Source organism: Netta rufina (assembly GCF_964035555.1).
Source record: "Netta rufina genome assembly, chromosome: 2".
NCBI classification, from domain to species: Eukaryota; Metazoa; Chordata; class Aves; order Anseriformes; family Anatidae; genus Netta; species Netta rufina.
In genome coordinates this window covers 13095611-13115264 of record NC_140124.1, presented here as the reverse complement: position 1 = coordinate 13115264, position 19654 = coordinate 13095611, and positions in this window count along the sequence as shown.

Below are 19654 nucleotides of genomic sequence, written 5' to 3'. Positions count from 1 at the left end.
TATCCAAGTCTAACATATTCTTATTCCCCTAAAGTCAGTAAAGAGACACAGGCATCTCTAGAGGGCAGTTTATCTGATCTGTCCCAGACACCTGTCTCAGAAAGAGACGAATCGCTGTCTGGAGGTGGTATTTCTCTGCACTGACTATTAAAAGAGTGTATAATAACTGCCTTAGTCACTTTGTAACTTAGTTACCATGTTAGATGCCTAAACTAGGGCAGAAGGATCTCTTTTTAGGTGACATTTTTACTTTTAATACATGCCAGGTTCAAAAGAGTAGTACCAAGCAAATCAACATGTTTGTCTGCTGTTCCACTTTCTATATATGTATATATGAACATCTGTTTTGGAAGTTAATAAAAGTATTTCTTCAGATTCTTTCCTTAATGTTGTTTTTAGCAAATTTCTCCTTATATAGTAAATGCCAGATATCTCTTGAGATACTCCATGCAAATGCATGCTTGCCAGTCCTTGGAAACCTGTTGTATCTTGATTTCCCAGTCTTCATGTTAAAGCAGTGTAATGCCAAGGCGCATGTACATGCAAGCATGGAATGTAATAAACTACAAAGTGCCAAATTAAAAAAAAATATATATATATATATATATATATATATATATAATTTTTATAAGAGAACACAGAATGCTACAGGCTGAAATCTTTCAAAAGCAAATGTACTTCACTAAAAATGTGTTCAGACATGGGAAAATGAGTAACATGAGGTTTTGATAAGAGACTGGAGCAAAACATTTTGAAGAGTGTTTGTGGAGTAACTCATTAACTTTCTCTGCCTGTTTTGAAAGGTTATATGGATTGTTGCACTGCTGGCCTTTCACATCTGGTGCTTAAGGTTTAGAACTCCCCTGTTCAGGTTTTGTGACTCTAAAATCTTGATTACAGCTGTTATGCTACAATAAAGTGAAGAATAAAAAGTGCCTGCCTCAAAGCAGCCATAGGGCTTTGTAAGCAATAGAGACAGTAACCTAGTGAGATAAGGGGGAAGAAGAGGATTAAAGGGAAGGGGCAGAGATAAGAAATTCAGTCTTTGCCATTAGCTTTCACATGTAATATTTAACGGTGTGCAAGGCTTGTTTTCCACTGTTCTCTCTTCTCAATTTCATTTTGGTCTACCATGCATGAACAAGAACTGAAAATATTAAATGACTACTGGCAGGACCAAAAGGCTTCTGCATCACTATTGTCATTTTTGCTGCTATATATTGACCATCAACCATTGAAAGAAAACTAGGAAGCCTGTGGGGGCACCTTATCTAATGTCTGTAAGCCTGGGGTTTGCAGATATCAGAAAATACCCTGCAAATGAAACAAAAACAAAAACAAAAAGAAAACAAAAAAACTAGCTCATCAAATATAGATTCCTATGCCTAGGAGCAAGTAAACAAAAGCAGGGGGAAATACAGATGATAAATATGCAGAGTTTAGTTTGCCTTTATTCCTGAGTTAAAAAAAAAAATCTGGAACAATGCGACAACTGACATGCTATTGTGTTTTGTTTTGGTTCCAAAAAGCTGGGAGGCAGGAAAGAGGTGGAGGCTGGGAGGCCTTTAAAAAGGTTGGAAGGCATTGATGTAATACATCAGTCTGAGCTGGTACAAAATGTGTTATTTTTATAGTGCTACATGAAGATATTTGTCCAACCTGTTTTTGAAAAATTGCAAAGATCATGATTCCACACAGAATTGTATGTTGGTGTCATAGTTTCTTACCTAAATAATCTCTGCAACAATAGGGCAACTGCTTCTTGCCACCCCCAGTGAGAATTGAACTGATAGATATTTACATGTTTTAAACACAAATTTTTTTATATACTTTATCGATACTATGACCATTCTCTCTGCATGGCCACCTAAAGTTCTGTCTCTCTTTTGTCACCTGAAGTGTTTTTTGTTTTGTTTTGCTTTGTTTTAGATTAAATATAAATAAATACATCTTTCCGACTTTCCTTAAAGGAAATAAATCTTTCATCTTATTTTCTGTCTTGTCTATATCTTTTCTGAGGTGTGGTGCTCAAAACATCCCTTCTGAAACTTCTTCATTTCTGAGAAGGGTGGAATAATTATTCCCTTGTCTGATATATGAGACTTCTATTAACATATCTCAAATGAAATTTGTACTTTGCAATAACATCACTATATTGATTCATATTTGTTTGAAATGCACTGTACCACTTGCATCCTTTTCTGTAGTGTTGATGCCTCCCTTACCTTCCCCAGTCTCCATTTAAGAAATTGATTTCTTCTTAAACATAATGGATTTTAACTCAGCCATGCAGGTGCTATTCTTAAAGTTCTCAAAATTCTACAGTGCTTCTATTGTACCTTTCTAACTTAACCTTAAATCTGTACTTGCAAAATGGAGGAAAGATTCAATTACTGTATCAGATGTCTGAATTTGCATCATTTGTTCCACAAGCATAGGAAATGCTCACAGAGCAATCATGGTGAGTTTTCAGGGGAAAGAAAATCTGCTAATTACAGAATCACAAAATCACCAAATGGCCAAGGTTGGAAGGGACCTCTGAAGATCATCTAGTCCAACCCCCATGCCAAGCAGGATCACATAGAACACGTTGTGCAGGATGGTATCCAGATGGGTTTTGAGTATCTCCAGAAAAGGAGACTCCACAACCTCTCTTCCAGTGCTCTGTCACCCCCACAGTAAAGAAGTGCCCCCTCATATTCACCTGGAACCTCCTGTGCTTCATTTCATGCCCATTGCCTCTCATCTTGTCACTGGGCACAACTGAAAAGAGACCAGCTCCATCCTCTCAACACTCTCCCCTTAAATATTTATACACATTGATGAAGTCTCCCCTCAGTCTTCTCTTTTCCAGGCTAAACAGGCCCGGTTCTCTCAGCCTGTACTTGTACAACAGCTGCTCCAGTCCTCTCATCATCTTCGTAGCCCTCTTCTGGAGTTGCTCCAGTAGTTCTATGTCCCTCTCATCCTGGGGAGCCCAGAACTGGACACAGTACTCCAGGTGAGGCCTGAGCCGGGCAAAGTAGAGAGGGAGGATCGCCTCCCTTGATCTGCTGGCAACACTCTTCCAAATGCAACCCAGGATCCTGTTAGCCTTCTTGGCCATGAGGGCACATTGCTGACTCATGGTCAGCCTGCTGCCCACCAGGACTCCCAGGTCTCTCTCTGCAGAGCCGCTCCCCAACAGGTCAGCCCCCAGCTTATTCCCCCCCAGGTGCAGGACCCTGCACTTTTGCTTATTGAACTTCATGAGGTTCTTCTTGGCCTAACCTTCCAACCTGTCGAGGTCCCTCTGACACATTCTAATATATTCACTGAATTCAAAGTCACCAATAGAAATAACATTTGTTTTTATTTAATTTCCACATTAATTATTTAATTTATTTATGTATTTATTTTCAGAATCTTTTGAATTTTGGGAAATGCTTGTGGATTGTTCATTACTGAGGACGGAATAAGTCTTCTGGTTCACAAGTATACTGACTGCTCGCTCCATCAGAGTCATTATTATACTTCTTCTGAACAGATCTCAGTAGAATCTGGCTAGGAGTGCTGTACTCATCTGTCAGGAAACTCCTGTGGTTTACCAGCCTCTTACACACCCTTCTTATGGTAATATATAGGCCTTATTTTGTTATGTAATCTTCTTACATACACTTATAAATGCAATAGGGCAGCACATTCTTTATGGCTATTCCAATAATACAACATCTTATTTCAAAATTTAGGTTTGTATGTACTGAAAGGATTAAAGAAACAATGTGCCTGACTCAGTGCATCACAAGTGAAGAAAAAATCACATGTGAAGTCACAGTAGCATTTTACAGAGAAAATTAGTGGAAATTTACAGTTATTTGTGAAAAAAAAAATATGAATTGTGGTACTACTTGGAGGTAGAACTCAATGAAAAGGTTTACTCATATTGTAATATTGTCTAACCTATTTTCTTCTTATTTCCATAAACTCATTGCCTGGCCTGGAAACATTCATTTGTACATGATTGTTCTCACTGTATGCAAAATTTTTTGGCAACAAAATCTATCTCTACAGAAAGATCTCTGTGATTTTTCCAGCACATTTGAAAGCAGCTGACAATGTAGTTTCTATCTATTATATTTAATGTCTGTGTTTCCAAACACATTTAATCCATTTTAATAGCACTCTCTGCAACTTCACTACTTCGTATTTTTATTCTGTTAGATGTTATGGGTTAATTGGGTTCATCTAAACTCAATGTTTTGATTGAAGGTCTCCAAGAAAATAATCAAATGTTATAGGAAGAACTACTGATGAACCAGTATGATGAATTCTAACACACAGAGAACTACTGCCATTGTTATGTGCTTTCTTATAAGATGTTATAGATCCTGGTCATATTCTACCATTTAATTACAATACACTTGTGAAAATAATAGCACCAACTCTGGTATTGTTGCCAAATTGTGGTTGTGATAATTGGACATTGCTAATTTAAATATTTCTTGAATATCCATACAAAAATAATATTTTAAAATTTCCATTCTTAATGTTATGTCATTCATGTGTATGTTTCTCTTCAGAAAATCATTAAAGTGAATATTCAGTAATCTAAATTTAAGGGTTTTTTTTATTCATGCAGATAGACTGACTCACTCCACATTGCAAACCACCACATTTCACAAGATATCCCTACTCTTGGACTCAACATCCTGTATTTGACTAAATAATTAAGTATTAAATCACATTTAATTTCAATGACTTAGGCTAAATAAGCATTTCAAGTTGCATATGATAATGGTTTTGTCATCACCACGTCTGACCTTTATGTGGTAGACATATTTTGTCAATGGTAATTTTATGTTTATTTCCACTTCATTGATGAAAATATCGAATGCCATATAACACGAGTATTGTGTGTATGCACAGAAGGAGCATTCCATTAGATGATTAATCCCCATGGATGACTGATTTTTTTCAATGTGTTAGTTATTTTTTAATCTCTTTAATATACACAGTGTTAATATTATATGGCAATAATATCTTGACCAGAATGTCAAGAGAGAGAACTATTTTTAGATATGTCTATAGTTTTCATTAACATTTGAGATATTTCTTCTACAGTTTATGCAACCAAAGGTCACTTGATTTTATATGTTCCATCTTTTTCCAGTTACAATAATGCTTGCAATAGCCAATCAATAGGAAAATTACTATTGACTTGAGCAGCTGACTTTAAGAAAGGAAGAAAAAAAAAAAAAAAAAGGAAAAATTACAGTTTTGTCTACAAAAAGAAACTTTACTCGATTTTTCTTTTCAGAAAAAAAAAAAAAATGTAAGAAAATAGAAATATAAAATTCAATGGAGAAAAAATGTAGGTTTTTGACTCCACCAGTTCCAAAGTTTGAAAACAGATTCAGCCTCATTGCTTCTCCTCAGGTAACTCAGAGACATGTCCCCACATACTAAAATTAACTCCACAATCTCCCTGGGCAGCCTGTTCCAATGCTTCATCACTTTTTTTTTTTTTTTTTTTTTTTTTTAGGAAAGTGCAGAATTTGGAAATAACATTAGGTCAGCTTCTGACATCGTTACACATGCTGAAAAACAATTTTAAAACTGCTTCTCTGAATTCAAGTAAAAAGCCACTGCTCAAAGGAGATCCCAATGAAGACCTTATAAATTAAGGATTATGCAAATATATACTAGGAATGTGTTTTCTTGTCATATGCAGGAAGAACATCCTTATCCTCATCTGCAAACATATAAGTTGAATCCTTTGAATCCTTGACCATTGGCTTCCTTCATTTGTTGGAAAACATTTATTTTTTTTCTGCAGTAGTTTAGAAAGCTGTGCTTTTAAATAGGTCATCAATGTCTTTAATCTTAACTTAATATGTATCGGCAGTCTATCTAGAAGGCAGATTTCAAATTGGTGGTTATTCAAGCTTTTCTATTTAAAATATGTTATATCTGTAATGAGGAAATCACTGCTGGAACAGTTGCAATATTAATACTATAATTTTAGTTTTCTTATAGATTTTTTCCTTGATCGAGTACATTCATGTGCGTGTATCTCTGAAAACATTTTGAAAACAGTAATAATGGCTAGTTTGTGGAAAATTAACATTTATATTCCGTCCTGAATTTGTGCAGAATGATACATATGATACATGGGATACTCACAGATAGGATTAGTTAACCTCAATTGATGTATTCTGTAATGGTTTCCTTGAAAATATTGGGATAATAATGAAAACACCAAGCTTTAATAATGAAGCTATAAAGAAACTTCCACTGACATTGCACTACATTACCTTTCCTTTGGACAGATTGTATAGGATGCCAAGTCATCCAGTATTGTAAAATATTGTGTTTACCTTCTGGAGTAATATGAAAGGTTGCAAATAAAACTTCGATAGCAAAAAAAAAATAAATACAAAATCCGTGACTCATTTGTAAATTAGAAGTCACTAGAACATCCTAAACTCATGTTTGGATGTTTTTTAACTTCTTGTAGGCCATATATCTTCTGAGTATTTTCATGTGTATATTTGTAAATATTTTTGATAAATTAGTGGAGTTACAACAATAATAAAAGTTGTCTGTTGTATAAGAATAAGGCGTTAATAAGTATTTAGGATACTATTGATTTACGCATGATGTGTGCTTTTGTGAGCTGCTTTTAATCCAAAGTGCTTAACAAGTCCTTCCTCTGTTTCACAATCTACAGATCTGAAAGGAATCAAACTAAAAATGAGTGTGATATTGCCCAGGTTGCCCAGGGCCTTGTCCAACCAGGTCTTGAACACCTCCAGGGATGGGGCATCCATAGTCCCCAGATCTGGTGAATTAATCTCAGTTCCCCACTAATTAAAGTGTGTGGCTTCTGAAATATTGTTGGTGGAACAGAACGATTTGACCTAAAAAGCCTTTTGAAAATATACCTAGTCATAAGATTTGGAGGTAAGGAAAAATACAGAAAAATAACCTATATGGCAAGGAGGGGAACAACATCTCCAGGGGTAAAGACAGGAGACAAAATATGCAACGTATTCATTGCATTATCAATGAACTACTTAGTTTCTCTACTATTTAAATGATATTGATGGAGGTATTTTGAAACCTCCGTGTTGCAAATATTTATTATGTCTAGTCTGCTCTGTCAGGCATTAAATAACATTCCCATTCCCATTTTCAAGAACTATGTCTAATCTTTGTTTACACTAATGCCTCCTTTTTTGACTTTTAACAATTGTGTGCCATTGACAATTGTTTATTGTTGTTTAATTAGGAGGCGGATTATTCCCATGTTTTAATGATCACTGTTCAACAACTTGACAGAAATGTTATTCCCAAAACAACCAAGCACAAATTGGCTTTGATTTATTTTACTTAATCTTGTTATGATTGTATTATAAGCTCTCCAAATTATATTTTTTTATTAATTACAGTATCTCACAGTTTCAGCTCAGTAATGTGTACCAAAGAAAACAAATATAAACTGTCCATGCGCCTGAATTCTGTATCTTAAAAATAAAATAAAATAAAATAAAATAAAATAAAATAAAATAAAATAAAAATAAAATACATAAAAATGTTAGGTAGTAAACAATTATGTACAATAAACTGATCAGCATTGACTCCAGAGCTGATTTCTAGTTTGCTAACATGAAGTATCCTTTTACTTTATATTCTTAATGATCCTGGTAGGCTAAGTGTTAGAAAATAGGGCCATCATTTATTAGGTTCTCAGTATTAGATGTAAAATATGAAACAAGAAATTATTGATAATAGACATTATAAATGCTTACTGTTATATGGAGAAGGGCATGACATACACTTTCATTAGCCAATGCAAGCATTTATATTTTGTCATGAAATATTGATGATCACTAAAATAATAATGAGAAAATAGTGCACAAGCTAAAATTTGCATGAGATAGAGCAGCACACATTTTCACATGCATTATTTCACATAACAACTGAAAAAAATCAGGCACATTAAAATAAATAGTGTGTCTAGTTCAGGTGCTAATTGGACATATGTAAATTGGCTATCTCCTGTACTTTTCTGAAAATACATGTTTTTGATATGTTTTTCTGGAAAGGATTTTTTGTCATATCCATCCCTTAAGCTGCAAATCTAATCAACACACACACAAAAAATGTTAAAGACAAAATTGAAAGAAACAGTAAAATCTAGATTTATGAAAAGAAACAACTGAAATGTGCAGTTTATAAATATTTTTAAAATTTACGTCAAATTCACATTTTCTTGTTTTCAATTCATACCTCGGCCGGGGGCGGGGGCGGGGGGGGGGGGGCAGGATGAAGGGGTGTGATGTGATTCTGTAAAGATTCTGTAAATGTTACGTTTAAGAAGTCCCGAATGAAGTTGTGTTCATGGAGTCTGAAAGGAACATGACTTTTACCTAGATGAACAGATTTATCTAGCATCTCTCCATCTCTCCTGAGTCTTTGAAGTCCAATACTCTAAAACAGTCTTATTGCATAGATTATTCAGTGCCTAGAGACACCACAGGTGACAGAATTTATCTCATTGATGGCTCTGTTTCAGGCTGTATCAGGCTGTGATGCTCCCAAGAATCTGATGCCCCTCTGGCTGGGGTGAGCCTAGCCAACAACTGAACAGGGTTATTCCAGAACCCTGCCTACATTTTGTTAAAAGATTTTTTTTAAAACAGCATATTTTTATGAAGTGTTTTGCTTTGTTGACTCAGCCATTTCTGACAGACTGATGCTGCAATGCAAAATTTACAGCCCAATCTAGTTATTACCACTTGCTTCTATGTAAAGCATTTGAGGAATCTGCTTCACTCCTCTGTGGTGTTTCCAGAGGTCATGCAAGACAGCTTCTTTCACTCTTAATATTTTCACAGAGTTAAGTAAATAGCTGCAGGGAAGAAACTCAATTTCTAAATATTTAAAAAAGCTTTTAGTGATGTTTGTATAGGGGAAGGATGACACTAATCAATAAAAACTTGAAAAAAAACGCAATGCAGTGTGCATCATTTAAGGATTAATGAATGATACAAGAGAAAGTTTCACCCTTCATTTTGAAAATGTTGCCCCTTTCTAATATTAAACATTTTATACTACAGTCATTCTAAAATAACTTCAGACTTTAATATCAAAATATAATATTTTCAAAAGCATGTCTTCAGCACTATGAGGACTTTCTCTAGGGTTTGAGATCCTAATTTAGTTAGGCCATCTGGAAATTCCTGCTCAGGAGATCAAAACTCCTAAAAATGACACTAAGTTTTTCTTTACTGGTTCTCCATACACCCCCAAAACTGTATCCAGATGCCAGTTATGCTTGCACAATTTTATTATAATTTCTATAGACATGCTATTAACCTTTCTCTTTTTTTTTTTTTTTTTTTTTTTTTTCCCCCCACATTTCTGGCCAAAGACTTAAACACTCTCTCTAAACCTAACCTTAAAGATCTTCCACATATTTTCTACTTCTTCTTTCATTTGCAAAAATGATATAGTTCTCTGTATGAATCATTGCATACGCCATGAGGTATTAAGAAGGTAAGCTTCAATAATGGACCAGACAGAACATAATTTTTCCATTGTCCACAAAGATATTGCTTTAGTTTTTGATGACTCTTAGCATATTTTAGTACATCATTTTACTTCTCAGATCCACATTGCTTAGGGCTGATGAACAGTAGGCATTTATAATCAACATTAATAAAAAAATAAAATAAAAAATAAAATAAAATAAAAAGATCTGGGTTACTTGTTTAAGGGTAGTTCATGGTGGGGACAAAAAACAGTACCCATGCAATAGGTCCATGTGTAGCACTGTCAGTTTATGAGGACATGAATACTGCAGTTTCTACTTCATAACACATCTTTAGATGTTTCCCAGGAAAAGGAAAGTGCATTTGATCATATTAGTTACTGAGATATTCAGTATTTATTTAAATGGTTCCTGAGGTAGTTGTGTAATAAAAATAACGCATTTTAATTTTTGCAAAAACATAATAAAAGCTAGCAGTGTATTAATTCTTAAGAAAGTGCTGTACTTGGATAACAGATTCTACTGCCCTTGAGTTCAACTTCAAAATTGACATTCACTTTGGTGGTAACTGGACCAGACTGTTTCTTAACATGGCAATATAGATGAAAAGTAACAAGGCTTCCTAGGATCTATTTCTTCCAAGAAAATGAAGTCAGCACAGCAAGATTCAGTCCTACATATGCTGTAGGACTGTAGGAAACTGTGCAAAGATTTTTTTCTGAGAAGACTGATAAAATTTTGAGCCAATTTCTTTTCAGTAAAATAACAAGGAAAAGTCAGAAAAATGAACCCCATTTCTAATTACACATACAAAAATTGAAGCAGAAATGTATTGTGTGTAAGATTATTTAAATATGTGACTACATTATGTAGCAGGAACTTGAAAATGGAAAATAAAATAAAATGTAAAAGACATGATTTAACTTCTGAAGGATATTTCTAAGTTCCTTAATCTTCTCTCTTAAGTCTTCCAAACCACTTATTAAAATGTGCCTGAATTACATATCAGTAAACAAAGTTCTTTTTCATAATGACCAGTTTTTCCATTACGGTTTCTTACATTTTCCACTTAAAAAAGAGAGAAAGAGAGAAAGAGAGAAAGAGAGAAAGAGAGAAAGAGAGAGAGAGAGAGAGAGAGAGAGAGAGAGAGAGAGAAAGAAAGAAAGAAAGAAAGAAAGAAAGAAAGAAAGAAAGAAAGAAAGAAAGAAAGTTACATATTGTCCTATCACCTTCTAATCATACATAAACATACATTAGATCATTAAGTTTATTGAAATACTACCTGATAATATTATGCACATTCCATATGTGTATATGTGTATGTTATGTATGTCTATGTGATACATACATATATATATATATATATATATGAAACTAACTACATATGATATCAATGATAAATGGAAGAGTGGCTTACCAGGTATCACCTGGCTTGTAACATTAGTCCATACTCTAGCTTGTTATATTGAATCTATCACAATGAATCTATCACAATAGCTTTACAGTCACCACGAACATTAAAAAAATAAATTAAAAAAAAAAAAAAAAAAAAGAATCCATAAATAAAAAGGAATAGGAATAAAAGAGATGGGGAAAAACAAACAAACAAACAAACAAACAAAAAACATTAGTATTATTAGGTCCAAATCCAGATATTGGTGTGTCATAGATTCCACTTATGGAATTGTATCATAGATCCTACTTCCCAAGATGTTGCAGCCTGTTGGGTTTCTTGATATAGGGTTTCTAAGACAGGCTTCATGCTTCTAATATTTAGTAGTCTTTTGTTTCTACATCAGGATTAGATTAAGCTAATTTATTTTTGTCCCAACACTTACTTAAAATTTGCCTTCTTTCAACATGATGCTTGTAAACTCAGGGTAGTTACCTTAAGGTAAAAAACACCACTATCAGCAACAACAACAAAAACAAAGAAACAAACAAATCCTCTTTTAGTTTCCCTTTATAAAACAGGTCTTTCACTTTTTTCATTCTTGTAGCCCCCTTATGTACATTTTCCAGTGTGAATGCTGTTCTTCTGAACAAAGTAAACCAGAACTGTTCATGGCACTGTACCACTGGATTTTTTATACTTACCTCTATTTATTTGACAGTCCCTTACCAGATACTGGGATACAATAACAGATACTGGGGATACAATTGTTTGTACGTGATCACATCATTAATGGTTTACTGATGCTTCTAGTTCATATACCATCCCCAGTGGATAAGAGGATAAGCTGACAATTTCTAACACTTTTTTTCTGTTTATTATTACATGCAAGAGCTTTCATTTTTGTGCCTTTTTTTTTTCCCCTACTTAAACATGGATCTAATAACTGTTATTCTGAAGGGATATGCTGCCATTCTAAAATTTTAATAGAATCATTATTTTCTGTCAGACTTACAATAACTTACAGCAATTCTTCTTGGATTCAGAAATGGACATTACCATTCACTTCTTAATCGGCATGCATGTAACCATCTGAATATCATCATAATGACAGTTAATTGGACTCTCAGATTATTCACATATATATGTTATCTCCCTTCTTTTAGTTTAAAACCATTCTGCCTTGTCCTGTCATTATCTGACTAAGCAAAAAGATGCTCTCTGTATTTTCTGTAAGTTCCCTTTAAGTATTGAAAGGCTGCAATAAGGTCACACTGGAGCCTTTTCTTTTTCAGGCTTAACAGCCCCAACTCTCTCAGCCTTTCTTCATAGGGAGGTGTTCCAGCCCTCTAAACAACTTGTGACCCATCTAACAGACCCATGTCCTTCTAGTGCTCTGGGCCCCAGTATTCATTCCACTGTTCCAAGTGGGGCCTCACAAAGGAAGAGCAGAGGGGCACAATCACCTCCCTCGACCTGCTGGCCACTCCTCTGTTAATGCAGCTCAGGATACAGTTGGCCTTCTTGGCTGCAAGCACACACTGGTGGCTTATGTCAAACTTTTTGTCCACCAGAACCCCCAATTCCTTCTCTGCACAGCTTCTCTCAATGAATTTTCTCCCAGTCTGTCCTCATGCCTGGGATTGCCCCAACCCAGGTTCAGCACCCTGCACTTAGTCTTGGTGAACCTCATTAAGTTCATGTGGGCCCACTTCTGAAGCTTGTCTAGGTCCCTTTGGTTGGCATCCCCTCCTGTAAAAAGGATCCGCATCCTTGCCTAACTTAAAAATTGCTCACGTGATTCTATCTCCTTTCAAAGTTAACATTAGCCTTCTTATTTCATTGCAAATTCCACTTAGGCTTTCTTGTAAATTTCTGCAGTCAAAAATAACTTTATCCTTTATGTTCATTTCTGTGCAAGATCTAACACAAGTTTTAGCTGTTTTTATGTTATCTTAATGTTTTCGGATCTCTAATGACTACTAAATTTCCCACTAAATTTTCAAGCAGCCTTTTAAATGTCCCTCTCTTTTTTTTTTTTTTTTTTTTTTTTGTATATTAATTTTCTTTATTTTTCAGTGTCTTTCCTTTATATTGGAAATCTGCTTTACAGATTTATTTTGTGCTTAGTATTTCACACTTTTAAGCACAGACAACTCATGTTATTTCAGCAATTTCAGCACAAGATTTTCCTTTCTCTAAGTGTCTCTTCTACATGACCCTGCTGCTTACTAGAATTATACATAATGCACTAAAACTTGCATTTTCTCAGTGACTAATTGGAGGAAAAAATTGTCGTGGCAAGAAATATGCCGGATATTTCAGCATAATTTGTTCAGTGTAATTTCTGCTCTAATCTATTTTTTGAAGTCAATCCTTTCAATAGTAATTATTTCAAGTAATTAAAGTTGCTTGTAGTAGTCATCTCACTATAGATATCTTTTCATAGATAAAAGAGTAACAGGGAAAGTTAAGGAAGCTAAAGCAGAATTACAACCTCTTTCATTCCTTCTTGAATGAATATTGACCTAACCTGGTTTATTTCATCAGTCATCATTTACTTGTTTGCACTTAGTTACATAATTAGTGTCACACAATCTCCTCTCTTCTCCATTGTGTCTTTTTAAATTTCTTCCTTATTTCCACATCTCCTACTCTTCCAATCTTCCTATTGTGTCATATTCATATGTATTAGCAGTTATGCAGGTTCCTCCATTTGGTTCATTATTTTGTGTATGTGGTGGTTTTACTCCAGTGGGCAGCTGATCTCCATCACAACTGATCTCTCACTACCCATCCTCAAAGGGGAGAAAATACAATCAAAAGGGCTCAATGGTTAAGATGAGGACAGGGTTATCACTTAACAATTATCAACATGGGCAAAACAGACTCAGCATAGGGAGATTAGAGAAATTTATTGCCTATTACTAACAAGCTAGATAAATGAGAAACAAAAGAAAGAAACACCTTTCTGCCACCTACCCTATTCCACACACTCCCCCTGAGCAGTACAGGAGAATGGAGAATGGAGAATGGGAGCTGTGCTCAGTGCCTAACATTTCGCCTCCACCGCTCACTCCTCCATGGTTCCCTCTCTGCCCCTGCTCCACGTGTGGTCCCTCCCATGGGATGCCGTCCTTCCCAAACTGAGCCTGCAGGGGCTGCCCACAGGCAGCAGCTCTTCAAGAACTGCTCCAAATATGGCTCTGTACCATGGGGTCCGTCCATCAGGAAAAAAATGCTCCAATATGGGCTTCACATGCGCAGCAGTTCCTGCCAGCTTACCTGCTCCTGCATGGTTCCTGCTCTGGGGGTTACAACTCTGGCCCAGGACCTGCTCCTGCAGGGGCCACAGCCTCCTCCAGGCCACCTGCTCCACTGGGGGCTCCTCCATGGGTCTGCTCCATGTGGGACCCATAGGCTGCAGGGGTACAGCCTGCTCCAACAGGGGCCTCTCCACAGGCCACAGGGAAACTTCTCCACTGACCTTGGGGTCTACAGGGCTGGTTCTCATTCCTCACTCTGGCAGCTTCTGTTGCCCAGTTTATTTTTTTTTTTTGTTTGTTTGTTTGTTTGTTTTGTTTGTTTGTTTGTTTTCTTTCCCTTCTTAACTATACTCTCACAGAGGTGCAAAAAACTTTGCTTAGTGGCTCAGCTCTGAGCAGTGGCAGGTCCCTTTGGAGCTGGCTGAAACAGCTCTTACATGGGGCAGTTTCTGGATTCTTCTCATAAGAGCCACCCCTGCAACCCCCCGCTACCAAAACCTTGTGACATAAACCCACTGCAGTATAACATAACAAACAGTATTGTGCATCTAACATAACTCCAATTTGTCAAAAATATATGACTTATGAAGAAATTGGGTATCATGAGAGGAGGAAAAAGAGACATCAAGATCATTTTGAACTTAATAAACTTTTCAATTTCAGGTGTTTGATTAAAATGTATATTCTTCTAGTCACTTCATATGTCTTATGTCTTATAATTCATGCAGTAAATTAGTCAAATTTTATGTTTTTCCAAACTATCATCTGCAATTATTTGTGAACCCATCTCATTGATCTACATTGACCCCTGACTGTAGGTTTTCAGAATCTCTTGGCAAGTTACACAGTAAGATAATTAGGTGTTGAAAAGAAGGGTAAATATCAAAAACTACTGCCATCTGTCCTCTTTGTCTCCTCCACTTTTTTCTTTATCCACATATTTGCCTATGTGAGGATTTCAACATATTTTGAAATCCCTCCCTTTCCATTCCCTTCCCTTTTCTTACCTTCCGTTCCTTATGTCAGTAAAGAGAGACAAATAATTTAAAAATGGATAAAGTTATGCCTTATTTGTTTATTTGGGATTTAAGTTATGAGCAGCTAGTTAATCAATACATTCACTTAGCTTGGAATGAAATGTACAGCTTGTACTAACCAAGAGAAGCACCAAATAGAAGTATATATGAAAGACAATATTTCTGATATTTAGATTCAGCTGTCTTTGCAATTCATTAGGGTCTGAAAGTGTCTCACAAGAGGACAGATTCTGATGGAAAGAAGTGAGGGCATAGGTCACTGCATCTTGTCCTGCAGTTGTGCAGTTCACTGGTACTGCTCAGAACCTGTAGGCCTGCTTGCATGTTTAGCCTACACACCACAATTTAGTTCCAATTGAGGCACTCTGAGGCTACTCCAGTTCATCCCAAATATTCCAAACATTCACTCAAGGATTGTCTCCCTCTTACCCCATTTCAGGACAAGAGTTTTTCCAATGCACAGGCTGTCCCTGTCTTCTCTGTATACATCAAAGTGACATGAGTAGCAATCTTTGCCATTGAACCCACAACTAAGAAAGATAGGGAGAGGGAGAAAGAGTGAAGATAATCCATTTCTTCCATCAACATCGTAGTAATCAAAGATAGGCATCAAAATACACATGTTCAAGATCCTAGCCTTGAATACTCAATGAAAAGCAGCAAAAAAACTCTTTAGTGGGAGTCCTTGAGAGGGCCTGCTTGACTATGAGCTTCAAAAGCCAAATGGAAGAACTGATGAGGTCAGAGAACACCTGTTGAGAAAGACCTCCTAAGCACATAGTAGACTAGAGGCATGACTCAAAGAGCAGTCACTCACTGGATTCAGAGTATGACTAACTGTTAATGGAAGCTTTTCAACACAAAGTATGAGTCATCTGCCCAGACTTGGACATCCAAAACTTAAACATTTGAATCTGAGGAAATTACTCAAGATAGCATTCAGAGGATAAAACAGGTGTTTCCATAGCACAATCCATTTTAAGATAGGCATCTTACTGGGGCAGACAACACACTTTTTTTTTTTTTTTTTTTTTAAGTGAGCCTACAGTGACACAGTTAGACTAAACCAAGGTGTCTTAACCTAGGTGAGGTAAATCCCACTAATACTTAACATGTGAAACTGAGATGGCTGTGGTAGGTCCTCTGTCACCAATGTGTGGCAAGGTGCTTGTTTCTCAACACTAGTAAGTGATTATTCCTTGCTATTCCTTATAGTAGGTAACTCTTCACCTAGATTATGAATCTGATTTAATCACTTAAAGCTAAGACCAATAATTGTACCTTTAGCATTAACATTTTGTAATCCATAAACAAACATAGAGAAAAGACTACAGTAGCAGAACTGAGAAGTCTGAATTGGAATCTTCAGTTCCATATACAGTGAATGGAAAGGTGTTTGTGCCTTAGACAGAACTTAAAAATATCCAGAAATAAAGGAATGGAATACTTCATATACATTTTATCTAGTTTGTTCTTAATGCAAATGTATATTTTTCCAGAGGAAACAAACTCTAAGATCACTACCATTCCCACAAGAGTGTCTTATCCTGTTCTACAGACCAATGCAACAACTTCCTTTCTGGCTTCATGAATTTGCCTCCCTACTCTAGTCTTATTTGTATATTAACTTTCAGGATACTTGCATAGGTTGTGTATTTGGACTTGACTAGGTTAACAAGAACACTGCTATTCCCTTTTCAAATGAATGGAAAAGTGTTCCAGACCTTTATTATTATTATTATTATTATTATTATTATTATTATTATTATTATTATTATTATTATTATTATTATTATTATTAAATAATTATAATATAATATTATTAATTATTAACACTAAAATTAATATTAATTAATAAAATTATTAAATACTACTAATAATAATAATAATATATTTTATTAATTTTTAATGTAAAAAGTGAGCTCTTGGAATTAGTATGGCCAGGTGTTTTCCACTAAGTTAGTCTTCAGAGTAATCTGAAGGACTAGTTGTGAAAATGGAGCAAGAATGAACATTTCTATCTACTGTTCAGAGCAGTTAAAACATACAGGTGAAAAAGTTTTGAATATTTTTCCAAAGTATCAAACACCTAATGTTAAGATAATTAGTTTCAGTGAGATGTGAGTTGGCTTAGTTCTCAGAATGTGGGTTGCCTCTTCCCATACTACAGGAATGTGTGTTGGAGTAGGCAGATAATAAAATGCTACAAACGGGAAAGCCTTGAATAAAGCAGTTATCATGTGTGCTAGGCAAGCATTGGTAAAGAGTGCAACTCTTTCAAAATAGGGTTCAGTGTTTCAGGTTTTTCCAGCTTCACATTGTTTTATGTGACATAATGTCTTTAATTAGGTTAGCGAAGGCTGAGGTAATGTCTGTGTTTGGCAAATGTGCTGTACAATGTCCTAAGGACTTCTCTGTGGTGGTGAGCAGCTTCAGTTTCTGTGAATGCTCAAGACTTCATACTGAAACCTCAATTCTAGGCAAATGGTCATTGCATCATTAGTAAGCAGTTAATTACTTTCTCTTTTATCTTAACTGCATCATGGCTTTTTTGATCATTTTATACTCTGTTTTCTCCCACTTTTCTGTTTAAATCTTGAACGAGAATCTCTACAGTGTATTTACAGGCTCTTGAGCAACTTCTCCCAGGAAAGCAAAGATAGATATTGGGGTATATGTGTTCTCCTTGGACTAATGATAAATAAAATATTCAGCTGAGTTGCTGATGAGGATGGCCTTCCTAATACACAAAGAATTTCCAGGTATGTACTTGCACTTCCTCATATGGATACTGCAACATTTTCAGGAAGCATATAACAGCAAAAGTAAAAAATGAAGCAAGACTGACAAAACTCAAATAACATTTTTCATTCCTATTTTGACCTAGAAGATATCCCTCTCCTCTCCCTCATTTTCATTTTGCCTGCTTAGCAAAATATTTATAGCTTATGCAGTCTTGAAGGCTAATCTCCATTCCACATGCTATATCATATAAGCATCAAATTTACCTTTTAAGGTATGTGAACTCATTTTGACTTAGAATGACAGTATTCAACCATTTGCAGTTAAGCACCTGCCAAAATGTTTTGCTGGATCAGGTTAAGTAAGAAGAAACATAAGGTTTACATATGGCTTTCAATTTAACATAAAGAACATTCAAAAGAATATATGCGTATATAGGAATCACACTCATGCACTCATCTTTATATAATGGATTAATTTTTCATTAAGAGAAGCAGAAGAAATGAACTTTTACAGCAATACTCCATACTGTCCACCATGATAAAATGGTAGGTTAAATTCTGGATATGTTGCTATGATTGCTAAATTGATTGTACATTTTGCCATTTACCATAATGAGAATAGGAACTACTTTTGTTTTAGAGAATGATAAGCTCCTTCACCTGCAAGTGTGCTCATCAAACTGAATACATGACAAGGAAAATATCTAAAACCTTTGAATTCAGTATGAAAGAATGAATTATTAGCCATGCTATTAAAGGATGTTTCTCTTCTGCTAACAAAAGGCCTTACTCAGAGAACTTGTTCCAGCTGTTTGTTTTTAACCAGCCTTCTGTAAATCTAGTTCTATTAGGTGACATGAAAAACTAATGGATTGATCAAAACTGTCTGTCAGCTTTAATTTTCGTTTATGCTATTTTAATGTGCCATTTTAATATTTTTGCGCTATTTCATTATTTATTGTTTATTATTTTATTAGTATGTTTATGCTGTTTTAGTTATGATATTTTAATATATTAATATGCTATTATTCATTTTTCAAGTATGCTATAAAACTAAAGTCTAGTCTCTTGATTTTATGCAGGGTAAGAAAAACCTCCCTCAGGGGAGATAGTGAATATTAAGAAATACAAGGTTCCCATTCCAAAAATCAAGAAGCTATAGAACAATTATTTTAACTAATACGAAGTGCTTTCAATGGACCAAGAGTATTACAACAGTAGAAGAAACTTTTCATATTTAGGGGAAAATTAAAATAAAATAAAATAAAATAAAATAAAATAAAATAAAATAAAATAAAATAATGAATGTCAGGAAGGTGTTTATTTTTATTATTATTATTTATTTATTTATTAAATGGTTCTGCTAATTAAGATTTGGATGCCACCTTACCCTCTACAATATCATCCTATACTTAGACCCTATAAAAACGTTTAGGATTATGGTCAAGTTCGATCAGGTGTTTAGGAGCACAGGCCCTAATTGTCCAAAATAGGCCCCATTGTCCAAAACCTTCACATTCCCTAGTTCTCTCACTGCCAGTGATCCATTTCACATCACTCATCTGTGATCCTTTGTCCTTCATGTCTTACTTTTCCTGCTATGGTACAGTATGTTCCCTTTACTTTCCATTCCAAAACTTTCTAAACTTTCTCAACTTTCTCAATCAAAAAGCACAAAC